Source organism: Galleria mellonella, unplaced genomic scaffold, assembly GCF_026898425.1.
Source record: "Galleria mellonella isolate WM207_F2 unplaced genomic scaffold, CSIRO_AGI_GalMel_v1 utg1917, whole genome shotgun sequence".
NCBI lineage: Eukaryota > Metazoa > Arthropoda > Insecta > Lepidoptera > Pyralidae > Galleria > Galleria mellonella.
Genome location: NW_026442031.1, coordinates 806,436 through 826,931, shown reverse-complemented (window position 1 = coordinate 826,931; position 20,496 = coordinate 806,436). Strand labels below are relative to the sequence as shown.

General features: G+C 35.0%; 1 protein-coding gene across 2 annotated transcripts in view; it reads left to right on the top strand.

The window, feature by feature from the left end:
- Positions 1-20,496, top strand: part of LOC113520067 (GATA-binding factor A-like) — a 106,009-nt gene that overhangs the window by 23,440 nt on the left and 62,073 nt on the right. For both annotated transcript variants that reach the window (XM_052894157.1, XM_052894156.1), the window contains exon 2: positions 12,694-12,731. The gene's annotated coding sequence lies outside the window, so the exon portion shown is untranslated. The remainder of the gene's footprint in view (positions 1-12,693; positions 12,732-20,496) is intronic.

Genomic DNA, 20,496 nt, shown 5'->3' with positions numbered 1-20,496 from the left:
GTGTCCACAATTTACTAACTCTTTTTGCTTTGAAATTACGAATTACTGTAAATGTTTGCTTTTCTTTCCAGAACTCTGAATACAGTATATTTAGCGAGCTTACGCCTTAACATTTTACGTATTTGTTCAGTCATTGTAGCCAAATTTTGAGTCCATTTTCTTTTATTGTGTACCAATAAACTGATAAAGATAGATAAGTGTGACTGTGTACAACTTGTAATTTAAGATATTGATAATATACAGTTATATACATATATCTAAAATATTTACACATAAAATCTAAATATTATTATAACACATTATCATATTTATTTCTGAAAATAGGTTACTAGTTTTATAACTTTAAAATTTTCCAAAAAATTGGTTTTCTAAGTGATTCTATAGTCTTTAGGGACTTACAAGTAATACTTTCTGAGATTAGCTCATGCCCTAAAAATTCTACTTACGATTGATTAAACATGAACATAAATCCTTTATTAATACATTATTTGTAACCTACGTGTACAGATATGTAGGTATATTATTTTGCCTTACAAAGTTAAAATACGTTGAACACATTTTTAAACTTTCGCGTTGTGAATCGCGAATTTAAATAGATGTAGGACATGTTTTAGCCTTACATCATTTGTTCGAAATTAAAATATTAACAAACAAACAGTTAATCTTCTGTAAGATATTTAATACATGTTTAGGTGTCTTATTCATTTCCTTTATTTGGGATTATTTCCAATTGTTACATTTAAAACATTCATGTGTATATTATAATATACCTATTAGTTGGTGGTTTACATGTCTTGCTACAAAACCGTGACCAATATTTGTTTATATTTAAACTAAGGTAAGTCTCTGTTATTAAAAATAAAGATACTTAAAGTAATCAATTATATTTATATAATTTATAGATTTTGACACGTTAAATTACAAGTATCATTGTTACACAGACTAAATAATATAATATTTAGTCACTTTAAACAGAGATTTGGTAAATACTGTTTAATTAAACAGAGTTTTAATTATTTATTGTAGTAGGATCGTAATCGAAACGAAATAACCACTTGCTTGTTATAAAAAACTTAAGTACATTCTAATCTCAATTTGATAAAAAGCATCTTTTAAGCCAGGTTTAGATAAAGATAAATTTATTTGCATAAACAAATCTCGTTGTGTGTGTGCAGTAAATACATATTAGGTTTTTTAATTATGTAGTAATTGTAACATGTTTTTTACCAAGATTAGCATGCACATTTTTTGTTTAGGACTTTTCCCTTGACAGACAGATTCATATTCCTTTTTTCTATTCTTTAAAATAACTATGACTAGAGAAACTCAATTCGCAGCTTTGTCTACAAGTTCGATTATATTTTCTGTTTATTTGAGCTATACTATTTTATTTTACTGAATACTTGATTTTATGATCAATATCTAACTGATGTTCATTTAGATATTGAATTTGAATTTTGGATTTTTTTGTTTGTTTTGTGTTTAGTAAATTAATATGCAACTTAATTGTAATATATAATGAATCATAGCAGTCTCTTAGGTACACAATAAGCTGCGAGTACAATTTTTCTCTACTTCTTCCAGATCCAACCAAGACTGACATTTTAAATGGGCCCAGTACATCAGCGAGTCTTTAGGACTCGATATGTCCTAGAATTTTGTCAGATTTTTCTTGGTTAGTTTTTTTTTTAAGTAGTTTTAAGTAGTCCTAGGTTTTGTCGACTATTATTATTATTGTTACTTTTGTACCCGAATTGATGGGTATATAATATTATGTCAATTATTATGTTAGTTTTGTACCCGAATTAATGGGTATGTTAGTTTTGTACCCGAATTGATGGGTATGTTACTTTTGTACCCGAATTGATGGGTATGTTAGTTTTGTACCCGAATTGATGGGTATGTTAGTTTTGTACCCGAATTGATGGGTATGTTAGTTTTGTACCCGAATTGATGGGTATGTTAGTTTTGTACCCGAATTGATGGGTATGTTAGTTTTGTACCCGAATTGATGGGTATGTTACTTTTGTACCCGAATTGATGGGTATGTTAGTTTTGTACCCGAATTTATGGGTATGTTAGTTTTGTACCCGAATTGATGGGTATGTTAGTTTTGTACCCGAATTGATGGGTATGTTAGTTTTGTACCCGAATTTATGGGTATACTAGTTTTGTACCCAAATCAATGGGTATGTTTAATGTAACTCCATCACTTTGGCAAGATATATATTTTATAGTGGAATAGAGGATGGTTAACATTTAGTTCCACCATTTTGACAAGATATTTTATAATAGAATAGAGTTACACTTAGTTCCACAATTTTGGCAAGATATTTTATAATGGAATAGAGTATGGTTAACATTTAGTTCCACTATTTTGGCAAGATATTTTATAGTGGAATAGAGTATGTTCAACATTCAGTATGAATGTAGTTATAGGAGAGTTGAATGATTGTTTGGTAACTTTATTTATTTTTTACTTGATGGATTATTTGGTTTATACTATTTATTTCGCCATATAACTATCGCTTGCACATTCATGCACTTATTTCGATTAGTGCGATATTGCTTTTGACCTAAATGGCTTATAAATCCACACTTTTAGCAAAAGTTATTTCTTGCAACACATTGTGCATCATAACTATTTTGATATGTACTCTCACATTTCATACACCGTATATTCTTCACCGAAATCTCTTTACAAGATTTGGTTTCTTTAGTGTCCTTTTACTGATCTTTCATCAGTCTCTATTGAATTGCTTCCACAATATTTATTTCTATTTAAGTAGAATTATCTTTTAACTTAAGTTCTGAGGAACTGCATTTTTCTACGATTTGACAATTGAGATGTTATAATAAGACAATTTGCAAAACGGGAATTTTATGGTGGTATATTATTTATACGTATTTATATAAATACTGTCAACTAATGATAATCGTCAAATAACCAATTATGTTACTATTATTAACAAATATATTAACCGTATATCGTAGTCGACAAATGCGTCTGACTACCCCGTCAAGGATTGAATCTAAATAAAATATTATAAGTTGTTATTATTATATTTTTTTTCAGAATTTTGTGTTTGTAAATGAAAATACTAAAATGATTGTTCTAAAACAACCTGAAAAACAAGATGTTGCTGATGTCAACATTAATTATTTATACATATTTACAATTTAAAAAGGAATCTGTAATTCAGGAATAAAGGCTATTTTTATTTTATTTTTTATTAAATGATTATACCTACCTACCGTAATAATGTATGCTATTATAATTGTAGGCAACAATATTGTAAATGCGAATACTTGTACTTGTTGTACAGGTGGATAAATGGATTATTCTCAGTTACAAACACAGCCTTTTGAACTTATAAACCAACATAAATACGTAGGTAAATTTATGTGCCCCAACGGCGAAAGGGTAACCAATTCAGAATTAAGCAGAGAACTACCGGCAACGCTAATATTCTGCTGGTTCCTTGTAACAAAAACGAAATCGTAACCTCAACTCTTACCAAATATCTGTCAAATAATGAAGTTAATGTGAAGTGTTTGAATATATCATAATTATCTTATGATAATTACATTTGTATTAGGTTTATACCTACATACAAATCTATTTATTATGGAAGCAACCTCTATAATCGGAACCACCAATTGCATAAACTTGTATCTAAATAGATTACAGTTTATGTGGAATTATGTATTTAATGGGCTTTGCTCATTCGGATTGTACGGTGTATTTTATTTGTCAAAATAATTACTCCGACTCGGCTAATACATGCAGGCACATTTTGTTGTATGTATAGTCAGTATTCGCTGGTATCCCCGAACTACTTATCTTAAGAATTCAACTGTTTAATCACTTATACTGTGATGTAAATATAAACAGAAAGTACATCAACAAACGCCGACCATTTGTTTAGGCATGTATAGCAAGTTATTGTACGACTATGATGCGCAAACGCGTTAAAATCAGTCACAGTGTGTCGCTAAATTACAAAACGTACTATGCACCGTAATATGTATTATCAATATTTTGCTCTCTCTATACAATTTATAGAATCAAGTCTTTATTTCTTTTTGAAATTGCTTTTAGTCTTTTCTATATTTATTAAATTGATTGAGAATTAATAAATTATCTTCTCTCTTCCTTGTGAATTTAGAAATTTAACAGTTTAATGTTATTCGTGTCGAGTTACATTAAAATAACAACACGATAGTTACACACTCTTTAGACTGATTAGAACAGGTAATTTTGTAGTCGTATGACATATATATATATATATATATATATATATATTTTACTTACAAATTTTCACCTCGTCGCCAATTTTGTGCTGTCCTCCTCGTATGGTAGGTAGGTGTAGGAAATAATAAACAATAATATGTCACAATGCGACTCACACGACCACCCGCCCGGACGTCACCCAGAGGAGTGGCAGGAGCGGGGGGACTTGCAGTCTCAACTTTAATGAGTACATCACAGATCCCTTTATGGGATAAGTCCGCCATTGTATATTAAATCATTTATCAGCGCTCAATTTGAATTATGTACAATAAAGATTTTACAATACAATACAATACTATATTCATCGTCATATCAGACTTTACTGTCCACTGCTGAACATAAGCCTCCCCCTTGGGAGGTTTTGCCAGTAGTTGCCACGCTTGGTAGGCGATTTGACAACCGCAGTTAAGCTTTTTGTAATGTTTTAAGAGCCACGTGCTTCCCCGTGGAAACCATCGTGAACAATTCTTGTTGAATTCGTCACGATGGGCTAACTGACCTGCTTCATCCTCACCTATCATCCTTCACTGGTGCCTCGCCGGTGTATACCAATATAGCGGGTGGGGATACCATTCCATTATTATCCATTAAAAAAAAAAGATTCTCTCATTAGGGCAAAAAATAAAGATCCACTTAATTTTTTGCCCTAATTCTTCTCACACCGCCAAATTTGGTTAGTTCAAGATCTCTTATTATAATTGACTAGCGATTATCGCATGGCCAGAATATGTTCGTTGACCGAAATAAAAAGTAGCCTATGCTCTTTTACATCCTATATATTACGTGTGTATAACAAACTCGTTAAGCTGCAAAAACGGTAAAACGTGATAAACAAACAAGCTCACTTTCAAATTTATACTATTTTTTTTATACAACTTAGAATGGTAAGCAAGCTGACGGTCCACCTGATGGAAAGTGATAACCGTCGCCTATAGACATGAGCAGTACCATGGACATAACAGAGTATACTATTTCGCCCATGATACCCCCCATGCGTTGCCATTCCTGAGAACTCAGGTGTTATTCCTCTGTACCCTGTAAATTCACGACACATCCCACCCTTCAAACCGAAACAGCCATGCAAACACAACTGCTTCACGGTAGAAACACGAATGGGACAGAGGCACCCAAGCAATCGACTTTTGTACAAAGTCTCCCTTTTAGGATTATTAATTTATTAAATAAATTATTATAGAATTTAGCATTTAGGAATTCAAATTTTTTATACTACGCGTATTAATATTTCGAATAATTATTTATTCTAACATTTAAATTGTATCTTGACCGGTTTCGAATTTAAGAAATTATCAGAGACTCTGTAAGTTTAGTTCAGTTATCAATTTATTTTCTGATACTCTATCAATAGTACGTAAGCCGAGGAGCCATCGTAATGAAATAGATTACAGAGATGCCGATAACAGATACAAAATTAAATTCGAATCATCTGTATTCAAATAGGCTTGTACAAGCACTTTTAAATGATAATTTTTTTAAAAATCTACTTCAGATTTCGGAAAGTTATCTGCTAAGAGCCCGCTAGAAAGAAAGGGATATTTTTCTTCAAGTAAACTAAGATTTAAACATTTCTGAATAGTTTTTTTTTTTTTTCATAACCGCTTAATCGGAAGGCAATTTCAGCCAGGAAGAACGGGCAAGAAACTGCTAGAACTAATTTGACAATTAGCTGACAAAAAGTTGATCTGTTTTTAAGGCTCGATACTCTATACTCTATCTATATAATGTAAAGTTATAGGCTATTCAACATCATACGACTACGAATGAAAATACAGGATTTAAGCTAGTTTTTTTTTTAATGGATGATAATGGAATGGTAACCCCACTCGCGCTAACTGTATACACCGGCGGGGCACCAGTGAGGGATGATAGGTGAGGATGAAGTAGGTCAGTTAGCCCATCGTGACGAATTCAACAAGAATGTTTCAAGATGGTTTCCAGGGGAAACCACGTGGAGGTCAACCTAATAGGGCATATTGCTAGCAATGGGGCTGTCAAACACCATTGCTAACAATCCCATTCCCCCGGATTTAAGCTGGTGTAAAGTGGACGTAAATCCGATTTTAATAGCTGTCCAATGTTCATATTATAGGCCGATATAAAATATGTATTAACGTAAGACTAGAATAATAAACACAAGCCATTCACGGAATGTTAAGTGTATTGTCAGGCGACAGTCGTTAATTTATCCGGCGGGTCGGCCGGCCGCCGGCACCGTACCGCGGTACGGCGGTGACCGCGTCATCTAAATAGCAAAGCTTTATATATCTATGTACGTACACATAGATGGAGACCTGGATAATATGTATCTAGATAGCGTCGACTGTCAAAAAATGTCTTAAAAAATTGCCAATTATTATTTTTTTAACACAAAATAAAGCGCGAATTTTTTTTACCTTAAATGTAATTATTGTAATAAGTAGATAGATAATATATTTGCATTACTTACAGCACACAAATATAAGTAAAAAGAGATAAAACAATGAAAAAAAAGCAAAATATATGAAATAACAATTTCCTTCTTTTATGTGTGTGCCATGGCAACACAAAATGGTCACAATTCTTAAAAATAATACTCAAAAAATATTTTATTATCTCTATTCACGCACACACTGCCAATTTCGTCAACAAGACAAATTCACTTAAGTGTTGCATGATACAAATATACTTATATATGTAAAAAATTAGGCAGTTCTTAGCGAATCTTTACATTATGCTTAAAAGCAAACCTAAAAATTAGCCGAAGATGTAAATGTTACTTGCTTTATCAAGCGGCTTTAAAAACAAGAATAATTCTATTTTTTACCTACTAATAGTAATACTTCCTTATTTTATTTATACAACTTAGAATGGGAAACAAGCCGACGGCCCACCTGATGGAAAGTGGTAATCGTCGCCTATAGACATGAGCAGTACCATGGACATAACAGTACAGACACATACTGTTTCGCCCATGATACCCCCCATGCGTTGCCATTCCTGAGGACTCTTTATGTGCCATCTACAATTTGTATGTTACATTGGATGTCCTCCTTCTGAAATACACGTGTACGAAGTAGCGGGCGTAAAGCTAGCCAAATATATTATCTATTTAATAAGTGACAGAGACAAATTCGCATTGTACCGGTTACAGAGAGCCTCGAATTAAAACGATTCAAAGAGAATATCCGTTTTGACAGATCGTGGAATGTGCCATTAATAAAAAAAATAACACTTAGATATTTTTTTTTAATGTGTTTTATATATTAGCTCGTCGTATGACCACACCGTCCTGAGCGTACACAGAGAAAACACGGCCCACGATTACGGTCAACAGAAAAGAGGACGTTTAAAACATTTAAACAGGTTTAAATAAAAGACAGAGGGAGACTTTGTACAAAAGTCGATTGCTTGCAGGTCGACCTCCTCGCGGTTCCAGGTCGACCTGGTTAAGTATATTGCTAGCAATGGGATTCTTAGTCTAACAATCCCTTTCCCCCAGCAGTAGACAGTTAACGGCTGAAATAATAGCAAAAAAAAGGTAACATGAAGAATTAAGAACTCTTTAACTTTTTAAAATTCATTTATATACGTCTGAAGGTAGGACATTTACCGATTCAGCCTTAATGTTTGTTAATTTAATTACATTCACTGTCAATACATATCCGCCCGCATTTCACGAGCGCGTAATAGCTTTAAATCAGTCGTGCCTTAAGAGGTCCGCAGACGATCAAGCGGCTTGAATCAACGTACGTTAAAGTTGCATTATTAAACTGCTTCAAGGATACATCAGGTAACTTACATTTGTTTTTTATAATCTATAAATTGTGGTAAAGTTTTTTTTTTAATTTACTGCAGAATTATATTCGTATGTTATCATACGATTTTACTGTAGGGGTGAAAATGAAAGTGTACAGTTGTATGGAAAAGCATCTAGGTTTCCACTATCGATATAGTGGACGTGAATGCAAATTTAAAATCTTATTGTGTTTCGTCAATTCAAAAAGAAGTTATTCGCATCATATCCTGTTAATATTATAAATGTGAAAGTTTGTAAAAACAGATGAATGTTTATGACTATTTCACGCAAAAACTACAATTTTTTTAAACAATTTAGAATGGCAAATAAGTTGACGGCCCACCTGATGGAAAGTGGTAACCGTCGCCTATAGACGTGAGCAGTAACATGGACATAACAGAGTATACTGTTTCGCCCATGATACCCCCCATACGTTGCTATTCCTGAAGATTCAGATGTTATTCCTCTGTACGCTGAAAATTCACTGTCATATCATGTTCTGTCTGTGTGTCTGTTGTCATGTCTTGAATGAAATTTTGTTACACGAGTGAGTTATATTCTAAATTAACGTATAGGATATTAAGTTCTGATTAACGCGTAGAAGCGCGTAAAGTTACGGGTTACAACTAGTACAAAATACAATTTGGTATCAATCTTATACCAAGGACATATGCGCTAAAATCGACATGCTTTATTCAAGCTGCTTGATCGTCTATAGACCTCTTTAGTTGTGGTGCGTGGTGTGGTGTAACGAGGAGATAGCGACTTGTACGAAGGGTGGGGGAGGGGTGGGGATATATCGAGCTATCAATCAAGTATTGGACGTAGCAAACTCGTCGTAACTCGTGACACGTCTTAGGGCCTATTTAAAATCAGAATGCATTTATCGCTTACTAGTTGTATCTCGCGACTTTACCCACGTGAGATAATATAAAAACTATCTATTAAGTTAATTTCGTTCAAATGTGTTCACTAGTTCTTGCGTGAAAGAGTAATAAACATCCGTCTATGGGGCGAAAGGGATTGTTAGCAATGGAGTTTGACAGCCCCATTGCTAGCAATATGCGCTATTAGGTCGACCTCCACGTGGTTCCTCCTGGAAACCATCGTGAACAATTCTTGTTGAATTCGTCACGATGGGCTAACTGACCTGCTTCATCCTCATCTATCATTCTTCACTGGTGCCCCGCCGGTGTATACCGATAGCGCGGGTGGGGATACCATTCCATTATCACCCATTAAAAAAAAAAACATCCGTCTATGGTTACAAACTTTGGCATTCATAATATTATTATATATATATATATATATATATATATATATATATATATATATATATATATATATATATATATATATATATATATATAGTATATCTGCAATGCCTCTGGTGTTGCTTGTAAGGGCACGGGTGGCGGTAGTCATTTACCATCGGGTGAGCCGCATGCTCGTTTGCCCCCTGTGTTATAAAAAAATCATTCAATTATAATAGGATTATTATATCTTTATGCTGATTTATTTTATGTCTAATATTTTATATAATTACATGTGTTTAAAGGGAACGACAGAGTTTTCATACATTTACTGCTACTGGATTTATTTTTACTGGATTTATTATTATTTATATTGGATACTTGTTTTATTTTACACATTACTAGGGTCGGAAACTGTTTTTGTTCCTGTTTTTCGAAAACTTTTTTGTTCTCGTCTTTCTTTGTTTACTGATATTTTTGTTTTTTTTCCTTTTTGCTATGCGCATGTTTGTGTATTGTGTTACTTATTCATGATCTCGATGGACCGGGCTAGGTGATGAGGTGCTAATTGAAAATCAGCGTTTCTGCTTTTGCAGGAACCTTAAGCTGAATTAGCATCCTTTACCATTTCTTTACCATAACACTGACTGATTTCTACTACTCTTTATATATAAATGTAAACTTTTTTTCTATATTTTATTTATTTATTTTTATGTTGTTATTATTTATAATACAAGTATATGTAAGTGTTATGGTTTATTGAAATACATTTCCATACATTCACTCATTGTATTCAAGCATTCATTATAAACTTGAATAAGAACAATTTGGAACAAAAGTCTTTTACGTTTTAACATGTCTTATTGTTTGCTACAAATCTATTTAATATACCCCTGGTTTATAGTAATGGCGTGCATTTGTTGAAATTATTCTATTATGTTAATTATTTGTATTTGTAAAGTGAGTTAACTTTATCAATGTTCACTTGCACGAAAAGAAGTTGATTTCAAGCTTTTTTTTTTATGCAACTTAGAATGGCAAACAAGCTGACGGCCCACCTGATGAAAAGTGGTAACCGTTGTCTATAGACATGAGCAGTACCATGGACATAACAGAGTACCTATACTGTTTCGCCCATGATACTCCCCATGCGTTGCCATTCCTGAGGACTCAGGTGTTATTCCTCTGTACCTAGTAAATTCACGCCATATCCCACCCTTCAAATCGAAACACAGCCATGCACACACAACTGCTTTACGGTTGAAACACGAATGGTATGGGACAGAGGTACCCAAGCAATCGACTTTTGTACAAAGTCTCTCCTCTTATCAAAATTATATAAATTGTTTACTTATACATTTGTTTTATTCTTAAATAGCAAGTCAAATTAGTTAGTATTGGAAACTTAATATTTACTTTTATGAAAAAAAAAAATAAAATAAAAGGATTGTAGTAATTCCGTTGACATTCATATATATATATATATATATATATATATATATATATATAGGTATGTGACCACATCAATGCATCATGACCACATCATCATCATCATAATAGTGATTATGTCACCTACATTCTACAATATTATTCATAGATAATAATTTTAAATAACAAGTCAATTTTATAATTGTACAAAAACAGTGACCTCATAATGTTTTGCACGGAACCAGTAAGTAAAATGCACACGTTACATGCACATCTTTTATTTTGAAACAGCTCCTGTAAAAATAAAATTCTCTATGCATCTGTAGTATTTTCAACGGACTTGTATGTTATATGTTTATATATATATATATATATATTGTATTTGTTACCTCATAACTTCGTCAGTTGTAAACCCCATATTTTTTTTTAAATGGATGATAATGGAATGGTAACCCCACCGGCGCTATCGGTATACACCGGCGTGGCACCAGTGAAGGATGATAGATAGGTGAGGATGAAGCAGGTCAGTTAGCCCATCGTGATGAATTCAACAAGAATTGTTCACGATGGTTTCCAGGGGAAATCACGTGGAGGTCGACCTAATAAGGCATATTGCTAGCAAAGGGGCTGTCAAACTCCATTGCTAACAATCCCTTTCCCCCCAATGTAAACCCCATATTAGCTTCATATGTAGAAATCTTATCAATGTCAGTTCAGTTCTTTTTGCTATTGACAGGCATTATTCCCTTGATGTACACATATATTTTGTAATGGTTAAAACATAAAAAGTTATTCTTTGCAAAATAAAGCAAAACATTGCAAAACTATATTACTTTACTTTCAAATTGATTTCAAATTTGAAAGTATAATTATGTATTTTCTGAACAAAACATACTTAAGAACGTATATTTTTAACATAAGAAGAAATATATTTTCATCATCATCATCATCACCATATCATCCTCTAACTGTCCACCGCTGAACGTAAGCCTCCCCCTTGGGGAGGTTTTGCCAGTATTTGTCACGGTTGGCAGACGGATTGGTAACCGTAGTTAGGCTTTAGAAATGTTTTAAAAGGGACGCTGCTACTCATACCTCGTTCTCCCTTAGTCGCCTTACGACACCCACGGGAAAGGAAGCGATGTCCTATTCTATGATCGGGACCATAAGGCCAAGAATGTTTTATTATGATTTAATTACAGCTTTGTTGTCGCAGAAAAATTTATTAATTCAAATAAATATATGAGAATTATAATATATAATCATTAATTATTTAAAATGCAGTAGATTTCAGGACGGGACGTAATTCACAGTTAAATAGGAGTGTTGTAACAAGTGACGGCATTAGCATAATTTATTACGAACTAGGGCCACGCTGGGGGCACGGCAGAAGGGAGGAGGGGCGTGACCTACAGCTAGGGGAATTTTACCTTATTTATTAGTTTTTAACTCTCCGATATCTGTCAGAAATAAAATTTATTTGGTTGTCTAAAAACATAAATTGTTAGTATAAATTTTGGTTCTCCATGGAGTCAAAGAAGTGGATAATTCTAAATCGATTTTATTGATAAATTGTAACTAGATTTTTTAATAAAATGTCAGTTTATTTTTGAAACACTCTGAAATAGTTATATGGATTCCGAGCATAAAATAATCGTAGACACCAGACAGACTGGAACTTTCCTTTCTACCTAATATATTTGGAGCTATATTGCAATGCATATGAGAACTTGTGGAGTCCCAGTATAATTTATAAATAATCCGTAGCACGGACAGTGCATCACTCGTAAACAGACACACACACAAGCGTTTCTATCACCAACACTCATAATTTATTTGTGAGAATTTGTTTTTCCTAAGAAATTAGTATAATTTATGTCTGTAAGATGCATGTAGTTTTATAAATTGTCTGTTTATTGTTTCAGGAAGCAGTTGAGCTCTGTTAGGAGTTTTCTTTAATTGTGTAAGTTCAAAATTTATTACCTACTTTTTTTACTGTTTTAAATATATATATATATATATTGAATTTTTTAATGAAAATTATATGGATTACAAAATGTATAACAAATATTATTGTAACACCATCAGAGATCCCATGTGACTGCAGCTTATTCAAACGATCCCTTTTATTATTATGACATAAGCCACAATTTTAACAGGATTCTTTACAGTCTAGATTAATATGAAAACGTAAACACTACAATCATAAACCCATACAGTAAGACGCATAAATTAGGCATTTAAACACAAAGGGACTAGCTAATAATTACAGTAAAGGCGGCATGTAGCCCGGCTAATCTGTCGGCAGCGGGGTTCTGAGGCGCCGCCGGAAAGCCTTTCCGTGTTCCGCTGCTGTCCCCGGCTGGCTCCGCTCGCCCCCCGCCCCCGCCCCACCGGCCCGGCCCTGTCGCCGCCACAATTAAACCGATCCGCTGATGAATAACTTTCGATTAAAATGCCCGGATTAAATCGACTTACCAGTACGTGCCTGCTACATTATTTTAGAGTACGCGAACGACTTTCACAAATAATTGCATTGATTTTTTTTTAATTACGCATAATTACTTAAACATTGACTTTAAAAAGTTTTAATTCGATAACTGGTTTAACATTTTAAACTTTTTCAAGTACAAAGATCGAGTAGGTACTTTTTTTTTAAAAAAAAAGATAGTTTCGTATTTTTATTAAACAACAGAACAGACATTCGAAATGTGGACGTGGAGGAGAATGGAAAGGATAAACTGGACATAAAAACTAACGAACAAGGACGTCTTGAAAAAGGCGAATGAAAAAAGAACATTGATAAAAACAATAAAGAATAGAAGAGGCAAAATGCTGGGCCACCTTATACGACATGACGATTTTTATAGAGCATAAAAGAAGGAAAAATAGATGGCAAGAGAGGAGAGGAAAGAAAGGGAAGACGGACAAATAATACTAACTGTCCCAATAAATAACACAAACAGGACAGATAAAGGAAGCACTAGGTGTCATGTCGTATAAGAAGGTCTAAGATATGGCTCGGGATAGAGGTGGCTGGAAGAAAATGTATGAATTAGTTGCATCGACAGGAGGAGACTCTTAAATAAGAAGAGAAAACTGGACAGGCGTGACACAGTTGGTCAATGCCAGACAGTGAATCTCAAATCACAACGTAAATTTCTCAATTTTCACTCTTAACACATCTCTATACTTCATAAGCGCAGTGTACAGTGTAAGACACTGAATATGATTTTTAAATTTACTTCGTAAACTGTATAGCAGAAACTATTTATTTATTTATATTTATTTGCATGTCACATAGTACAGATTAGTTGTTATGGTGTAATAGGTACATATGGGGGGAAAGGGATTGTTAGCAACGGAGTTCGACAGCCCCATTGCTAGCAATATGCCTTATTAGGTCGACCTCCACGTGGTTCCCCTTGGAAACCATCGTGAACAATTCTCGTTGAATTCGTCACGATGGGTTAACTGACCGGCGTCATCCTCACCTTTCATCCTTCACTGGTGCTCCGCCGGTGTATACCGATAGCGCGGGTGGGGTTACCATTCCATTATCATCCATTAAAAAATAGGTACATATGACATAAATCCCGTAGGGGCACCGCAACTATGTAAATTAACATTCTTATAAACCATAGAATTTGCAACGCGAAATATAGAAGCTATGTATTGATACAAATTTAGATTTAATCCTATGTGACTCTATATATTTTCTCTAGTAAACAGTCTCTACTCCGTATTAGTAGTACATGTTAAACAAAGTATTGTTTTGGCCTAATAAATATTGCTATACTTACACGATATCCATTTAAAATTTCAAATACACTCATTTTATATTGCAAGCGCTCATATATTTAACAGACATATCAGTATACAACCGACAGACGCCATGTTTTATTAAATTTACTTAAAAAAAAAATTACCCAATAAATAATCAAATATTTTACATAAAATACTCAAATATTTATCGAATTACACGCATAGCTTTTTTCATAACAAAGGAAAAATGTTGTTTATAGTTTTTTTTTTACAAGTACTTAGGTAGTAAGTAGTTGGTGCGTACGGCACCGAGTCACCGTAACCGCGGAGTATGACGCCAGCGATAACGATATCGGCGAGTAAACAACGATATTAATACGATGATACATTATTTTGAAGAATTAACCATTAATCAAGCAATGTTATTGTTTGTAACGCTAAAGATATACTGGCCAACTAGCCAACTAGCCGCGCCCGCCACTTCGCCCGGATGGCGAATGTCCATTACATTAACATAATTAATAAATACGTGTAATTCTTCATGATACCTGTTAATAAAAATATTGTAGAAGATTTTCCGTAAACACAGCAATTAATTATTAAAGAACACTATGGTCTCTGCAAATTTATACAATACAATACAAATATGTATTAATCTCATTCGATTCTAAAAAAAAATAATTGGACATCATAGTACTTACTCGTAGTACAGAGAATAAAGACGTTGTACTATGGAAAAATTAGGGGAAAGCTGGATTTTTGCAGGAACCTTGTTTTTGTGGTTCAAAACAAAAGTCCCCATTTGATGAGTGTGCCGCTAAATATAATACTCGGGGTCAAACGTCACAAAAAACAGTTTTTCGCAAATATCTCGTTAACGGTCACAGTTATTGAAAAAATAGTGATTATTAAATTTGTAGCTTATAAAATTGTCTACAAAAAACATATCATTACTTTTTTCCGTAAAACTAATAGTTTTCGAAAAAATTTGATATAAACAATTATATCGTGCAACATATCGATTATGAAATTACGGTGAAATAAATAGAAACATTCCGATTGGGTTATGAAAAAATTATCATTCAAAAATGCTTAAATGTAAGTTTACTTGAATAAAGATATTTCTTTATTTCTTTCTTTCTTTCAAACAAATAGATATACTTATGTTAATTTTAAATATGCCTAATTTTGCCATGTGTGTCCCGGCATAAAATGGGCCACCGCTTCCTTTCTCGTGGGTGTCATAAGAGGCGACTAAGGGAGGGCTAGGGATGGGTAACAGCGTCCCTCTTAAAATATCTCTAAAAACTGCGGTTGCCAACCCAACTTGCGGTTGCCAAGCGTGGCAACTACTGACAAAACTCCTCTTACGGGGAAGGCTTATGTTCAGCAGTGGACAGTTAACGGCTGAAATAATATTAAATGCCTAATTTGTGTTCCATTGCTTATTCTAGTCTCCGTATACCTAATGTAATGAATGCGGAAAACCACAATGGTATTTTTTTAATGAGTGATTATGGAATATTAAACCCGCCTGCGTTATTGATATACGTTAGCGGGGCACCAGTGAGGGATGATAGGTGAGGATGAAAGCAGATCAGTTAACCCATCCTGACGAATTCAACTAGAATTAACCACAACGGTTTCCAAGGGGAACCGCGTGGAGGTCAATTCGATAGGATGTATTGCTGGTAATGAATTAGTTAGACCTCATTACTAACAGCCCCGTTTCTCCCACCGCGATGGTGCATTTTAAAATTTTGCAGAATTCTTACTATCCAAAATTTTTCCTTCCTAAAGAAAAATAAAATGCCCATTATTTATACACTCAATAAATTGAGAATAATATAAAAATTATTAGGATGACAGCATTTACTACGTAGTTATTGTATCAGACATTAAAGACAAGACAGATAAAGAGGGTGTTGCCAGTAGTTGCCACGCTTGGCAGGCGGGTTAGCGACCGCAATTTGACTTTTGGTGACGTTTTAAGAGAGACGCTACTGCCCATCCCATCACCATAAACTCCCTTAGTCGCTTCTTACGACACCCACGGGAAAGGAAAGGTTTGGTACAAAAATTGTTTTTCTTTTTTGCCGTATCACATGTTAAATTCCGTGCCTACGTTAAAAGTAACATGCAAATACAAATAATCAATAACAAACGAGTTAAAGTTTCAATTATTTCGATATTTGCCCATCAAAATTGTCTGTAACATTTTTTTTTATTCATTACACGCCAATTACTGCGGTATAATTAGATTTCCTGTGAAGGTGTGGCATCGAGTCGAGCTGGACTGGTTTGACGCAGTGTAAATTGATCCCAAACTCTGACGAATGTCTGCAGCACCTCAGACACTGGCTACAGTTTGTACTGCCTCTACTATCTTCAACTTTAAAATCACCACGTAAGGTTTAGTTTGGTTGAGTTTCATGGGTACCAAACCATAGTTATTGGATGCACGTACATTGGATTATTTCACAACATGTTATTATTAAATGACAGGTAATTAATGTCATGTATTCAAAATATTTTTCGTTGTGTGGTCCCGGCATAGAATAGGCCACCCCTTCCTTTCACGTGGGTGTCGTAAAAAGCGACTGAGGGAGGGCGAAAAATGGGCAACATCATCCTCTTTAAAACGTCTCTAAAACCTAACTGCGGTTCCCAATCAGCAAAATTTGCAATTGACAAAATCCATTAAGGGGGAGAGAGCAGTGGGTTAGCAATGGACACAAAGGCTGTAATGATGATATATATATATATATATATATATATATATATATATATATATATATATATATATATATATATATATATATATATATAATACAAGTTCCTAATTAACTAAATAACAAATACGTGAGCACATCTTGCATCTCTCTTGTTTTAGAAAATATTACTCATAAACCGCAATAGTTGACGCGTCACCTATTTAAGTTTGTCCATAAGACTGCCACGACTAAAACAATTTATTAAAAACCTTTTACTGGACATCATTAGCGTTTTACGAGGCCGTTTGTCAAGCCGCCGGTCGCAGAATCATCATAACCCATTGACACGGAGCTATAAACGGGCGGCGCGCGGCGCGCGGCGCCTGCGCACCTACTAATTGATCCCCGCCCGACATGTCACCGATTTTTTCCCTCCGTCCCCCGACACACACCGGGAATGCTTTTATTCCAGCGACAACGGGCCTGTTAATGTGTTAATCCACTCCGGTCGGCTTGTTTCTCTCTTATTAATAGCCAAACAAAAGTGCAGCGTCCTTCGTGCGCTCGTTCGCTCTTTTGCAAATGTATTGTGAATTCAATTTTATTAAAAATCCTTTGAACGGTACTAATATTGACTATATAATATGAAAGATATTTGGATATCTAGACGTTTTTTATTAGACCATGCTTAAAGGGTTAAATGGAGTTTTGAAAGGTATTACAGATCCATATATGAATTTATCTAATTTTCTTTATCATATCAGTCAATACCTGTCCACTGCTGAACATAGGCCTTCCTCTATTGGGGTGGCTTTGCCAATAGTTGCCACTCTTGGCAGGCGGATTGGCAACCGCAGTTGGGCTTTGGAGATATTTTAAGAGTGAAGTTGCTGACGGTCGCTCGACCATTTAGTTCCCTTAGTTGCCTCTAACGACACCCACAGGAAATATAAAGATGACGTCACATCTCGATTACATTTTCTTGCAATTTTGCTTTGTTTGTATAGATTTTATCGCGATTGAAAGCACTGATAGATTATTTGTTCGGTTCAATGCTTAAACATATTATAATAAAAAGCACTATGTAGTTTATAGTCAGTCAGAGCGATCGACGGAAGTTGCCGTTCTTTAACCTTAATAACTTTATCGATCTTACGATTATTGATCAATACAATTAATCTATATAATTGTTTCGTTCCGTATGGTCCCCGCATAGAATACTCCACCCCTTGCTTTCCCGTGGTTATCGTAAGAGAATAGAATAGAATAGAATAGAATAGAATAGAATAATAGAGGCGACTAAGGGAGGGCGAGGGATGAGCAGCAGCGTCCCTTTTAAAACATCTCTAAAAGTCTAATTGCGGTTGTCACTCCGCCTGCCGAGCGTGACAACTACAGTACAGTACAGGTAGTGGACAGTTTTTTTTTTTTTGATGGGTGAAAATGGTATGGTAACCCCGCCTGCGCTAACGGGATACGCTGGCGGAGCACCAGTGAAGGGTGATAGATGAGAATGAAAACAGGCCAGTTAGCCCATCATGATGAATTCATCTGGAATTAACCATGATAGTTTCCAGGGAGAACCGCGCGGAGGTCGACCTGGTTAGGTATATTGCTAGCTATGGGATTCTCAGTCTCCATTACTAACAATCCCTTTCCCCCTTCCCCTTTTCTTTATTTTGTCTTTATACAGCTGAATTCTAATAGTTATTATTCGACTATAAAAATTGAGAATAAAACATTAATAACTACTCCAGCGACCCTTCACTTGAGAACATCTTACCGCTACGTTAATACCTAAGTCTTTTTAAAATTTGTGTCCGTAAAAAAACGAGCTTTTCAGCAAAAAAGAAGTGCCCATAGTGTCCCCGGGGTTCGTACTAACGACCCGTGCATCGCGCTCTTATCGCTGGCTGCACTTCAACCACTACACCTCTGCTTTCTCTAATTATGACCATGCTTTTGTTTCTACGATCAGAGAAATTCCAGACGACACCACATCGTGGCATTACTAATGCTAGATTCGGGGGGAGGGGAAGGGATTGTTAGTAGTTAGGTCGACCTCCACGTGGTACTCCTGGAAATCATCATGGTTAATTCTAAGTGAATTTTATTTATCATATATCATTATCATACATTATTTATCATCATATTTATCATTAGGTGATGATTGTAATCATCAATAGACACTGGTATTCAATGACAAGATTGACGGCTGACAGGAGCACCGAATTACTTGAGCACTTGTCAAATGAAACAGCGACGGGTCGAAGGATCGCGGTGCCGCGAGCCGTCGCAAATCGCTTCGGCCTACAGCACCCGAGTCGCGTCGCTTTCTCACAGAGAGCCCGCGCCCTAATTAATTACCTTCGACATCGGCTGACAAAAAAAAGTGCTGTCGCAGCTTAAGAGCGGCGGCGCCAGCGCGGGCCGGGACAGGGGGCGAGGGGCGTGGGGCGGGGGTCCACTTAGGCGCCACTCGATAAGTGTCCCCGCGGTATGGGAAACTGTCCCACCGTCCCAGAGTCCAGCATTACCATACGCGCTAGTAACGTAATGTGAAGCCCCAGCGAGACTTCACGATGTCGCGTTTATAGGCTCTTCTATACGGACGAGGCGTAATAAAATAGATTTATCGGGCGCTCTCTCCTGTCCTAATGCAAGAATGCGATACGTTAATACTGATGCGCCTTTAATTTAGATATCAAATTATCGCAATAAACTACCGATTCGTTTAATTTCTGTCGTATAATCGGTACAATTTGGAGTATAAATGACTCTTTTATTGGGCCCAAATAGGAATCTTCATAATTTATATTTATTATATACTAGCTGCATCCTGCGGCTTCACTCGCGTGAATTATTATATAAAGTAGCTAAAATAGAATATAACCTATTCGTGTACTAAATTTATTTTCAAATCCGTTCAGTACTTTTTGCGTGGAAGAGTAACAAACATCTATCTTTTTTTTTTTTATATAACTTAGAATGTACACTTGAAACATGGGACAGAGGTACCCAAGCAAACGACTTTTGTACAAAGTCTCCCTCTGGTAATAATAATAACAACATAATCTTTTATTCATTTATACAGTGAATATTGTCTACCTACACAGCTTTGCAGGCAGCCAGTTGGTTCAGCAACAACAACTAGCAAATTTAATTAGGTGATACTTTTTTTCATTGCACTAGTTTCTCTACAATTGTACCGCGAATTTGCGATCGACAAATGTCACGTCCATCCATCAT